The sequence below is a fragment of the Physeter macrocephalus genome, chromosome 5, assembly GCF_002837175.3.
Source record: "Physeter macrocephalus isolate SW-GA chromosome 5, ASM283717v5, whole genome shotgun sequence".
Classification (NCBI taxonomy): Eukaryota; Metazoa; Chordata; class Mammalia; order Artiodactyla; family Physeteridae; genus Physeter; species Physeter macrocephalus.
This window is the reverse complement of record NC_041218.1, coordinates 51962946-51973991: the sequence shown is the minus strand read 5'-3', so window position 1 is coordinate 51973991 and position 11046 is coordinate 51962946. Positions and strand designations below refer to the sequence as shown.

At 42.2% G+C, this 11046-nt stretch overlaps 1 long non-coding RNA gene across 4 annotated transcripts in view; it reads left to right on the top strand.

Annotated features, from left to right (window-relative positions):
* Positions 1-11046, top strand: part of LOC114486312 (uncharacterized) — an 88275-nt gene that overhangs the window by 46685 nt on the left and 30544 nt on the right. For all 4 annotated transcript variants that reach the window (XR_003679863.1, XR_003679861.1, XR_003679865.2 and 1 more), the window contains one exon: positions 1249-1369. This is a non-coding gene — a long non-coding RNA (uncharacterized lncRNA). The remainder of the gene's footprint in view (positions 1-1248; positions 1370-11046) is intronic.

Here is an 11046-nt window from a genome sequence, read left to right as displayed (position 1 = left end):
ACGCAGGCTCAGCGGCCATGGCTCACGGGCCCAGCCGCTCCGCGGCACACGGGATCCTCCCAGACCGGGGCGCGAACCCGGTTCCCCTGCATCGGCAGGCGGACGCGCAACCACTGCGCCACCAGGGAAGCCCTCTTGTTTGCTTTTTTGCATCACTAGTAATCCTTACAGCACGGAAGATGAAATTTGTAAATAAAAAAAAATGTATGCATAGAATATTGTGTCTGAGTTGACAGAAATCCCAAACTACTAAAGACCTTTAACCTTTAAGAAAAGAATATGCAGGAAATATATAATAACGTAAAGCATGAATTATAGTCTATAACCTTTTTAAAAGTTAACCAAGTGGCATTTGATAATGAATAAAATAAGGTTTTGAGGGACTTAGTACTTCTTGGCAGATATTAATTTTTTTTTTTGATGTGGACCATTTTTAAAGTCTTTATTGAATTTCTTACAATATTGCTTCTGTTTTATGTTTTGGTTTTTTGGCCACAAGGTATGTGGGATCTTAGCTCCCTGACCAGGGATCAAACCTGCACCCCCTGCATTGGAAGGCACAGTCTTAACCACTGGACCACCAGGGAAGTCCCAGATATGAATATTTTTATTTTGATCTTTTTTCCAGTTTTATTGACATATAGTACTGTATAAGTTTAAGGTGTACAGCATAATGACTTGATATATATATATTTTGAAAATGAATAAAGGAAAACCTCATTCAAAATGGAGTTGCGGTCTGGGAAGATCCCACATGCTGCGGAGCAGCTGGGCCCGTGAGCCATGGCCGCTGAGCCTGCGAGTCCGGAGCCTGTGCTCCGCAACGGGAGAGGAGAGGCCACAACAGTGAGAGGCCCGCGTACCGCAAAAAACCAAAATAAAACAAAACAAAATGGAGTTAGGAAGCCCTAAGGGGGAGCTTTCACACACATACCTCTCATCACAGCTTAGTTTACACATCCCAGCCAGAAGAAGCTTAATTTACAGCAGGAAGAAGGAAGATTTTCTTCTTGCCTAGAAATAACCCAGCAGATGAGAAACTGCTACAACCCTGAAATCTCTCTCCTCCATTGAGCTTTTAAACAAACAACCCCTCCCAACTTCCTATTTTCCTCTATAAAAGAGCATTCCTTCCTTTGTTCTCCAAACTGTGGTTTGCCATAGTTTCCATGGCCCAAATTGCAATCACGTGCTATTCCCAAATAAACTTGATTTTGCTGGCTAAACCGTTACCTTTTTATTTTAAAGGTTAACATTACTTGGTGTCAGAAGGGGGATCCGAAGATGAACCCCTGAAGAATTAATGATTCCTGGAATCATGCACAGTACCCACTTGATCTCCTTGTGCTCCCCACTTCCTTTTGGTTCGGTAAGTCTCCTCTTAGATTCAAACTCCCTCCTTTTTATTTTATTTTTTTTAAATTGTGTATTTTTTAAAAAATAAATTTATTTATTTATTTTTGGCTGTGTTGGGCCTTCGTTTCTGCGCGAGGGCTTTCCCTAGTTGCAGTGAGCGGGGGCCACTCTTCATTGTGGGGCACGGGCTTCTCACTATCGTGGCCTCTCCTGTTGCGGAGCACAGGCTCCAAACGTGCAGGCTCAGTAGTTGTGACACACAGGCCTAGCCGCTCTGTGGCATGTGGGATCTTCCCAGACCAGGGCTCGAACCCATGTCCCCTGCATTGGCAGGCAGATTCTTAACCACTGCGCCACCAGGGAAGCCCCAAACTCCCTCCTTTTGATTGAGCTCTCCAACTTTATTTGGGATCTGTTTTTGTTTTTGTGAAGGCATTGCCCTTTTGGTGAGTACTCATTTGTTTTCTGGACCTCTGGTTTTGAAGTATGGGACCCCAATTCTCTAAATTCTCTCAAGAGTCCTCCTTCTGGGACCACAGCTGATTTTATGTTCAAAAACTGTGGTCCTTTCTTTTGCATATTTTTAACTAAGTGGACCAGCTTAACCAAAAATAGTTTATAACTCCAGGGGTCACTTTTGGAAACTTTCGACCTCTTCAAACTTGTTTTTCTCAGAACTAAATAGAAGACCATGGCTCTAAAATTAAACCGAATAGGATGTGTATTTTAATGGTACCTGGAGGCTTCCAAATGCATTCAATACTCTAAAATTGCCTTTTTACAAAATATCATTTCTAAATTAACTAAAACAAACAAACAATTGCAAAAAAATGAAAAAGTCTTCTGAGACCTCTTTTACTCCTCCTCTTTGTCTTCAGCACCATATTCTTCTTTTCCTTCTGCACCATTCCCCTTCTCTATACCTTTGTTTCCTCATTCTAATTCTCTCACTGAACTTCCCTTTTTCTCTAAACCTCTCCCTCTCTCCCCATCTCCTGAACCTATTAAAACCTGCCCCTTTAAAATCAGATCCTCTGAGGATCCAAATGCTAAACCCTTAATTTCTTATGTTCCCTGGACTAAAGCTGAACTATGTGCCATAGTCAAAGAATTTTCTCAGAGTAAGTGAGGATCCCCACAGGATTGCTGAGGAATGTAATATAGTCATTCAAACTTACTTTTGGTTTCTGGTTTCTCTGACTTATATCAGCTAGTTCAGATGCTTGTTGGCGAAGGCCAGGCCCAACACTGGATGAAACTACTAATTGGGATGGTCCGGAGACCTGGAGACAAACCCTTGCTGTTGCTGTTTTATCTTATAATGAGGCTCAGGGAATCACCAGGTGATGCCATTTGGCAATTCCTAGGGCTTTCCCAAAGCCAGTCGATTGAATAAAGTTCAGGCTTGTACCCAGAAGCCCAGTGAGCCTGTGTATGACTATCATACCTGGCTCTAAATTTTCTTTAAAGAAAATTCTGGTCTTCCTTTGAATGTTGAACCCACTTGGGTAGCCTCTAACTCTGTGTTCAGTAACGGGCTGAACCAGGATCTTTCTCTTCTAGTTGAAAGGACCAGGTTGGAATGAGAAACTATGTCCATTCCAGATTTAGTAAATTTAGCAGACTAGCTTGCCCACACCTTAGATGATTCAACTAAAAGGAAGACCACTAAAATCCTCAGTTTTCAACTCCAGCAAATGGAGGCTTGTAAACAAAAACAAAACCTTCCCAGTCTTTGCCATTATTGCAAAAAGCCAGGACATTGGAAGAAAGGCTTAGAAGCTTAAGCACTCCAGGTACCTTCAACCCTCTAACCAGCCTTTCCTGTGCTCTCTTAACTCCCAGTGATGGGACTGAGAGGAATTACAGGTTTTTCCTCTCAATTTTCCCCCTTAATTGACTTGGAGAAACTATTCTCCAGATTAGGAATAAATCTCTCTCTGTCCTTATTGAACTGGAGCTACACCTTTGTTGCTCAACCCCACTGTTATTAAAAAGCCCCTACCTTGGAATACTAAAATGGTTCAAATAGTGGGGATCTCAAATAAATCTCAACAGATTTCTGTTACTAAACCCATCCCCTTTTGTTTAAGCCCTCTAAGAGATAATCACCCCTTTCTCCTTAGTTCCTCTGCCCCATTCATTTATTGGGCCAAGATTTCTTAGAAAAATATCATCCTGGAATTTCTTTCTCCTAAAAGAAGGAAATAATTCTAGAATTTGATAACAGCCAAAATAGCTGACTGGGTGAATCAGTTGACCCTTTAACATATTTTGTTTGCTCTGTCTCTGGCAGCACTAGAGCTAATTCTAAGGACACTAATCATTTGTCCCTAACGGATCAGCTACCGCCCTCCTTATGGGCAAAATCTTCAACTGATATTTTCAGAATCCCCAGTGCCCCTCCCATTAAGGTACAAATAGATTCCTCAAAGCCTCTCCCCAGAATCAGTCAATACTCTGTAAATAAAGAGACCCTCCAGGGCATTAAGTTGATAATAGAAGACTAAAAGACCCAGGGCCTCGTTATTTTCTGTACTAGGCCCTGCAACATCCCTATTTTACCTGCAAAGACATCCAGTGGTGGAGGGTGGAGATTGGTCCAACACTTCTGAGTTATAAACAGTGTTGTCTTCCCTTGTCACCCTATTGTTCCTAATCCCCATATTTTATTAGCCTTCATACCCATCGAAAGCAAATTTTTTTTTTAACCATGATTGATTTATGTAGCGTCTTCTTTAGCATCCCTGTGGATAAAGCTAGTCAATATCTATTTGCCTTTATTTGGGAAGAACAATAATACACCTGGACAGTAATGCACTAGGGTTTTACTGAGAGTTGTTCTTACTTCTCACAAACCTTAAAAACAGATTTAGATAATATAAAATTTCCTAGAGACTATTTTATTGCAATATGTAGACTTGCTTCTCTGCTCCCCTTCTCGGGTCTCCTCACAGGAAGACAGCATCCACCTGTTAAAGCTTTTAGCCTCAAAGGGGCATAACCTTTCTAAGGAGAAACTGCAGTTTGTTCCAACCCAAGTTATTTCAGGCACCTGATCTCAGAACAAGGGCTGCACCTTGATCCAGATAGGCTTCATGGCATCTGGAACTTACCAAAACCCCAAATTGGATGTCAACTACAAGGTTTCCTTGGGTTGGCTGGCTATTATGGGAACTGGTTTCTGAGCTTTTCTCTCATGACCCAGCCTTTTTATGCCTTACTAAGGAACACCAAACCTGACCCGATTACTTGGGAAAATCAGGATGACCTAGCTTTTAATACCTTAAGGGAAAGCTTGATAATCCTTCTTTCCTTGGACACTCTAATCATCAACTTCACTATTTCCTCTTCCTATATGAGGAGGGAAACACTCTTGGAGTACTTACCCCCAAACATGAGTATCACCATTGCCCCATAGGGTACTACAGTCAGCAGGTAGACTCTGTGGCATGTGGATACCCTTGGCCTCAGAGCTATTCCAGCCCCCTCCTTTTAGTTAAGGCCACTGAAGAATAGTCATGGACTCCCCTCTAACGATCTTGATCTTTGTACTCCATACAGTAGAAACCCTCCTGAATTCTCATTGACCTAGCTTTTAATACCTTAAGGGAAAGCTTGATAATCCTTCTTTCCTTGGACACCCTAATCATCAACTTCACTATTTCCTCTTCCTATATGAGGAGGGAAACAGTCTTGGAGTACTTACCCCCAAACATGAGTATCACCGTTGCCCCATAGGGTACTACATTCAGCAGGTAGACTCTGTGGCATGTGGATACCCCTGGCCTCAGAGCTATTCCAGCCCCCTCCTTTTAGTTAAGGCCACTGAAGAATAGTCATGGGCTCCCCTCTAACGATCTTGATCTTTGTACTCCATACAGTAGAAAGCCTCCTGAATTCTCTTCACACTTAACACCTTTCAGCCAGTTATCTCACCTCCTACAAAAATCCATTTGCTAACCGTACCCCACATAACTCTTTCTTGCTGTAATAGCTTTAAACTCTGCCACCCTTCTTCCCTCCTTTGCAGACGATACACCTCATGACTGTTTGTTAGATAACATTTTGACCCCTCGTGATGATTTACAGGAAACTCCCCTAAGGCTGAGTTTTCATGCTTTACTGATGGTTCTTATTTAAAGGATTAAAATGGTAAATTTTGTGCTGGATATGCAATTGCAACTCCTTTTGAAGTTATTGAGGCAGCACCTTTGCCTTTGGTTACCTTTGCCCGATAGGCTGAATTATATACTCGGGTTTGCACTTTAGCTAAGGGCAAAACTGCAAACATTTATACTGATAGTATGCCTTTGGGCTTGCCCACGCCTTTGGGCTTGCCCATGACTTTGGAATGCTATGGAAACAGCAAGGTTTCCTTACTTCTAATGAGGATAAAATTTAAAATGGCTCTTGTGTCCAAAATTTATTAGATGCCATACTCCTACCAGCTGCTTTGGCTATTATTAAGGTCCCTGGACATTCCAAACTCAACTCCCTGGAGGCAAAAGGAAACCATGCCACTGATATTTCTGCCAAGAATGCTGCTCTCAAAAGACCAACAATCAAACCCCTGATATGGTCCAAAGTGGTGTTTCCCCCCAATAATAATCTAGAAAAATTGACTAGAGGTGCCCAACAATTGGCCTCAGAAAAGGAAAAAAACAATACTGGAAATCTAATAACTTGGTTCTATAAAAAGAGAGAACTCTGGTTTGGGCCAAATAATCTGGTCTTACCAGAGACTCTAAAATTCCCACTACTGATGACTTTACATGCATAAGACCAACAATCAAACCCCTGATATGGTCCAAAGTGGTGTTTCCCCCCAATAATAATCTAGAAAAATTGACTAGAGGTGCCCAACAATTGGCCTCAGAAAAGGAAAAAACAATACTGGAAATCTAATAACTTGGTTCTATAAAAAGAGAGAACTCTTGTTTGGGCCAAATAATCTGGTCTTACCAGAGACTCTAAAATTCCCATTACTGATAACTTTACATGCATTAAACCATTGGTCTGTGGATAAAATAATAACGTTTATGAATCAATACCGGTGAGGAAATATTAATAAGGCTGCACAAAATGTCTACTTTTCATGCCCGTCTGTCCAAAATACATTCCTGGGAAACTGTCTGCACTGCCCCCAAACACTTTAAATTGCCCAATAGACCATTCGAGTTTTGGCAGATGGATTTTATACAACTTCCCCTGTCTCATGGGTATAAATATGTTTTAGTCATGGTTTGTTTGTTTTCCCACTGGGTCAGAGCCTTTCCATGTAGATAAGCTACTGCCTCTTAGTGGCTAAAATACTATTAGAGAAGTTTACCTCTGCCTGGGGAACCCCTCCTGAACTCCATAGCAACTGGGGAACCTATTTTACTAGTTAAATATTACAAGTCTGTGGTCTTTAGCCAGTCCATAGCATTTTCCCAGTGCATATCATCCTTAGTCTTCAGGACCAGTCAAAGGAACAAATGGCACCATCAATACTCACCTGGCAAAATTTGTGGGAACCCTCCAACTACCTCAGGCAAAAGTATTGCTGTTGGTCCTTCTAAATCTCAGATCCACCCCGACTGGAACTCATAAACTCTCACCATGGGTGAAATAATTGCTGGGTTCCTCATACATCTAGCTCCCGCTTCCTTTGATCCACAACTAATAAACGGAGGTATACTTCAGTATTACAAAGTATATACTGCAGTATTTCATCCATTGAAAATAACCATGCTTTAGTAGAGCAATCTTTCCACGGTGTTCTCCCAGGAGATGAAGACCTCAAAACACCATACTTTGTGGCCTGGAGATTTTGTTTATGGAAAAGACATATCCATTAAGACTCTTCAATATACTCCAATAAAGATGTTAAAAAAAAAAAAAGACTCTCTTCAGCCACATTGGAAAGGGTCTTATCAAGTGTTACTGATCAATTCTTGTGCTGCCAAACTTCAAGGAGTTGACTCCTGGATCAATGTGTCTCATCCAAAGAAAGCTGCCCCCCCGGCCCCCCTGCCCACCACCACCCAAAAGAAAGCCCTAAACCCTGACTGGACCTGCACACCAACTGATGAGCTCAAACTGAAGGTTTCCAAGAATCAAAGCAGACAAGAGCTGAAGGAAACAGCTTTCACAAGATGACTGGACCAGGCCTGTACATCCTTTTCTCACCATTGCTTCTTACCTTATTTTCTCCCTCTCTTTCTTAGAGAAGGATAATGCTCTTATCCCAATGCATTTCCCAATTTATTGCAAAAAGGAGAAACCTTTCTGACTGTTGGATCTGTCACCAGAAACTCTGATCTGTTCATGATGTTGAACATCCCTTGGTCTTATCTGTAACCAATTTCTCTTTTTTTTTTTTTTTGTGGTACGCGGGCCTTTCACTGCTGTGGCCTCTCCTGTTGAGGAGCACAGCCTCTGGACGCGCAGGCCCAGCGGCCATGGCTCACGGGCCCAGCCGCTCCGCGGCGCGTGGGATCTTCCTGGACTGGGGCATGAACCCCTGTGCCCTGCATCGGCAGGTGGACGCTCAACCACTGCGCCACCAAGGAAGCCCACCAACTTCTCTTTAATCGCAAGTGTTATTGCTGATTACACCCATAAGCCTATGTTTGTTACCTATCAGGCTATTATGACCAAGTGGTCCCATACTTCATTTCAGTCTTTCCCCAGTCATACTGAACACCTCTACCTTGGTCAATTGTACAGCCTTCACTCCCCCACATTCTTTTCTAAATATGATCTGTCCCCATGCACCCAAGGGAAATACAAACAGGCTGACTCCTCTTTGCAAGGCTTTTAGAAAAGACCCTTTTAGGATGGGATGGACCTTCACAGAATGTTATCCCAATTCCTTGTATCCCTGGCTTGAAAAGGTCAATCAGGAAACTCCAGCTAATGGATTTATCAATAACCAGACCTCAGCTGGAGTCCTCTGTGCTATAGCTGTAGGTACTAGAGGCTTCAAATTCCTCTAGTGTCCTTGATTTTGTCTCCCCTATTGACTTTGGGTTTCCCTAAGAACTTCTTCTTAAATAGAATCTATACCTTGCAGCTCTTTCACATGTTATCTGCTATTATTATACTAGAGCTTGTTGATGTGGTGGTAAGGTGTGGAGGAGGGGTAGTGTTCTATAATATTATGATAAAATCTCAGTCTTATAGTGGGCCTGTGTTCCTGGACTGTGGCCTTTACAAGTCCCCTCCCCCTCACCCCCCCCCAGGTGGGATAAGGCTCTGGTAAATTCTTTCCTCCTAAGGAGTAGTAAGCATTTGTTATGGAGAACGCTCTGGGCATATTTTTAAATGACTACTTTTCCCCTACCCTGGTCAGTGCCAGGAGGGAATCTTTCTTGACTCTTTATCATGAAAACCTGGTGGGGTTCCTAGAGACAAAATCCACAAAAGATAAAACCCTCTAAGACTGCAGCCTCAATAAGTTTTTCACTCTCTTGCTAATCCACACTCAGCTTCCAGAGACTCATCAAAATTATTGTTTAAGTATTAGCACCAGCTTATGGCTCCAATAGCTTCTGCTCCAGGTAAGCAGAACTCAGCTCTAGTTTTTTGTATTTGTCTGTGTCTTCAGGTTTTAGGATGATGGTTTGCCCTGTGACCTCAATTCTCTGATGGGTCCAAGAAAAGTCATTCGTTTTTAGTTCAGACTTTTTTTTGTAAGGACGGGAGTAGGAACTTCTAAGGTCTTTACATGTCAGAGTTGAAACTAGAAGTCTAGTTTATTTTAAAACATCTTGACCACAGTTAATTTCATACCCATTGGCTCTAATTTATGAGTCATTTCCGCATCTGCTTTATTAAATTACCAGCATATTACCTTAAGTTTTTTTTTTGTTTTTTTTGTTTTTTTTGTTTTTTTTTGTGGTACGCGGGCCTCTCACTGTTGTGGCCTCTCCCACCACGGAGCACAGGTTCCGGACACACAGGCTCAGTGGCCATGGCTCACGGGCCCAGCCACTCTGCAGCATGTGGGATCCTCCTGGACCGGGGCACGAACCCGCGTCCCCTGCATTGGCAGGCGGACTCTCAATCACTGCGCCACCAGGGAAGCCCCTACCTTAAGTTTTTTGAGGCTTGGTTTTAGACTTTGTTAGGGTGAGCCTTTTCCAGTTTTGTCCCCACTCCTAGAGCGTGGCCTTTTAAAAAAGGGTCTCAACTGAATGGCCAGAATGTTTACCAGAATCTGTCCACTCTAGCTGGGCCTGAACGCCAGTGTCTCGCCAGCACAGTTCAATGTCCAGAATCTCTCTTCAGCTCTCATGCTCCTAGCAGCTGTCCTCTTCTAGGCCTCCTAGAGTCTTGCTATGTGGCTGAGACCCCCCCACCCACAAACCCCACCTACTAGTGTTCTGAGTCCAAGATCTGTGGGTTTCCTTTGAGCTTCCAGTATTTGATAACTCCTACTTTTTTCCTCTGCTTCCCAGCCCTAGGGGTGTAACTGCTCACTGTCATTGGGTTTTGTTTTTTTTTTCTAGTCTCCTTTAGCTCATTCAGGCCTCTAACATCTGTGTAATCAATTTCCTATATTAAATTCCCTCTGCTGAAATGCCTAGGTTGGTTTACTTTCCTAACTATACATATCATACCATGCATAGTTAGAAAAGAAAAAAACTGTTGAAAAGTAAGAAACAGAATGAGATCTAAAGCACCATATCATTTACTTAAATTAAACACAGGCAGAAAGACTGTTGTAATCAAGATAGTGACATTGATCATTCCCAACATCAATTTCCTTCACAAGAAGCCCAACTAGTACAACTATCCATAGATAAGACACTGTTGTGAAGATACCCAGAACCTGGGGGTGAGGCTGAAGCACCTCTGTGTCCACAGAGCCTGAGAAGAATCATATTAGAAGGGTAAGAGGAGCAGCTACACTCTGACCACACTGCCCCTCCCTGTCTGGCACAGTGCCACACTGAGAGGACCCCACAACAGAGCCCAGCCTACAGTGCGAAGCTCCTTGACATTGGTCTTGGAAACAATTTTGGATAACACCAAAAGCACAAGCAACACAAGCAAAAAAATAAGTGGAACTACATCAAACTAAATCAACAAAATGAGAAGGCAACCTATGGAATGGGAGAAAATATAATATTTGCAAACAATATATCTGATAAGGGGTAAATATCCAGTATATATAAAGAACTCATATAACTCAATAGCAAAGAACCCCAAATAATCTGATTTAAAAACTTGCAAGGCACCCGAGTAGACATTTTTTCCAAAAAAGATGTTCAAGGTGCATGAAATGGTGCTCAACATCACAAATTGTCAAGAAAATGCAAATTAAAACCAAAATGAGATATTACCTTATACCAGTTAGAATGGTTATTATCAAAAATAGAAGAGATAACAAGTGTTGGTGAGGATGTGGGGAAAAGGCAACCCTTGTGCACTGCTGGTGGGAATGTAAATTGGTGCAGCCACTATGGAAAACAGCATGGAGGTTCTTCAAAAATTAAAAACAGCTACCATATGATACAGCGTTTTCACTTCTGAGTATATATGTATCCAGGCAACTGAAATCACTATCTTGAAGAGATCTCTGTACCCCATGTTCATTGGAGCAGTATTTACAATTGCCAAGAGATGGAAACAATGTAAGTGTCCATTGATTGATGAATGGTTAAAGAAAATGTGGTACATATATATAAAATGGAATTA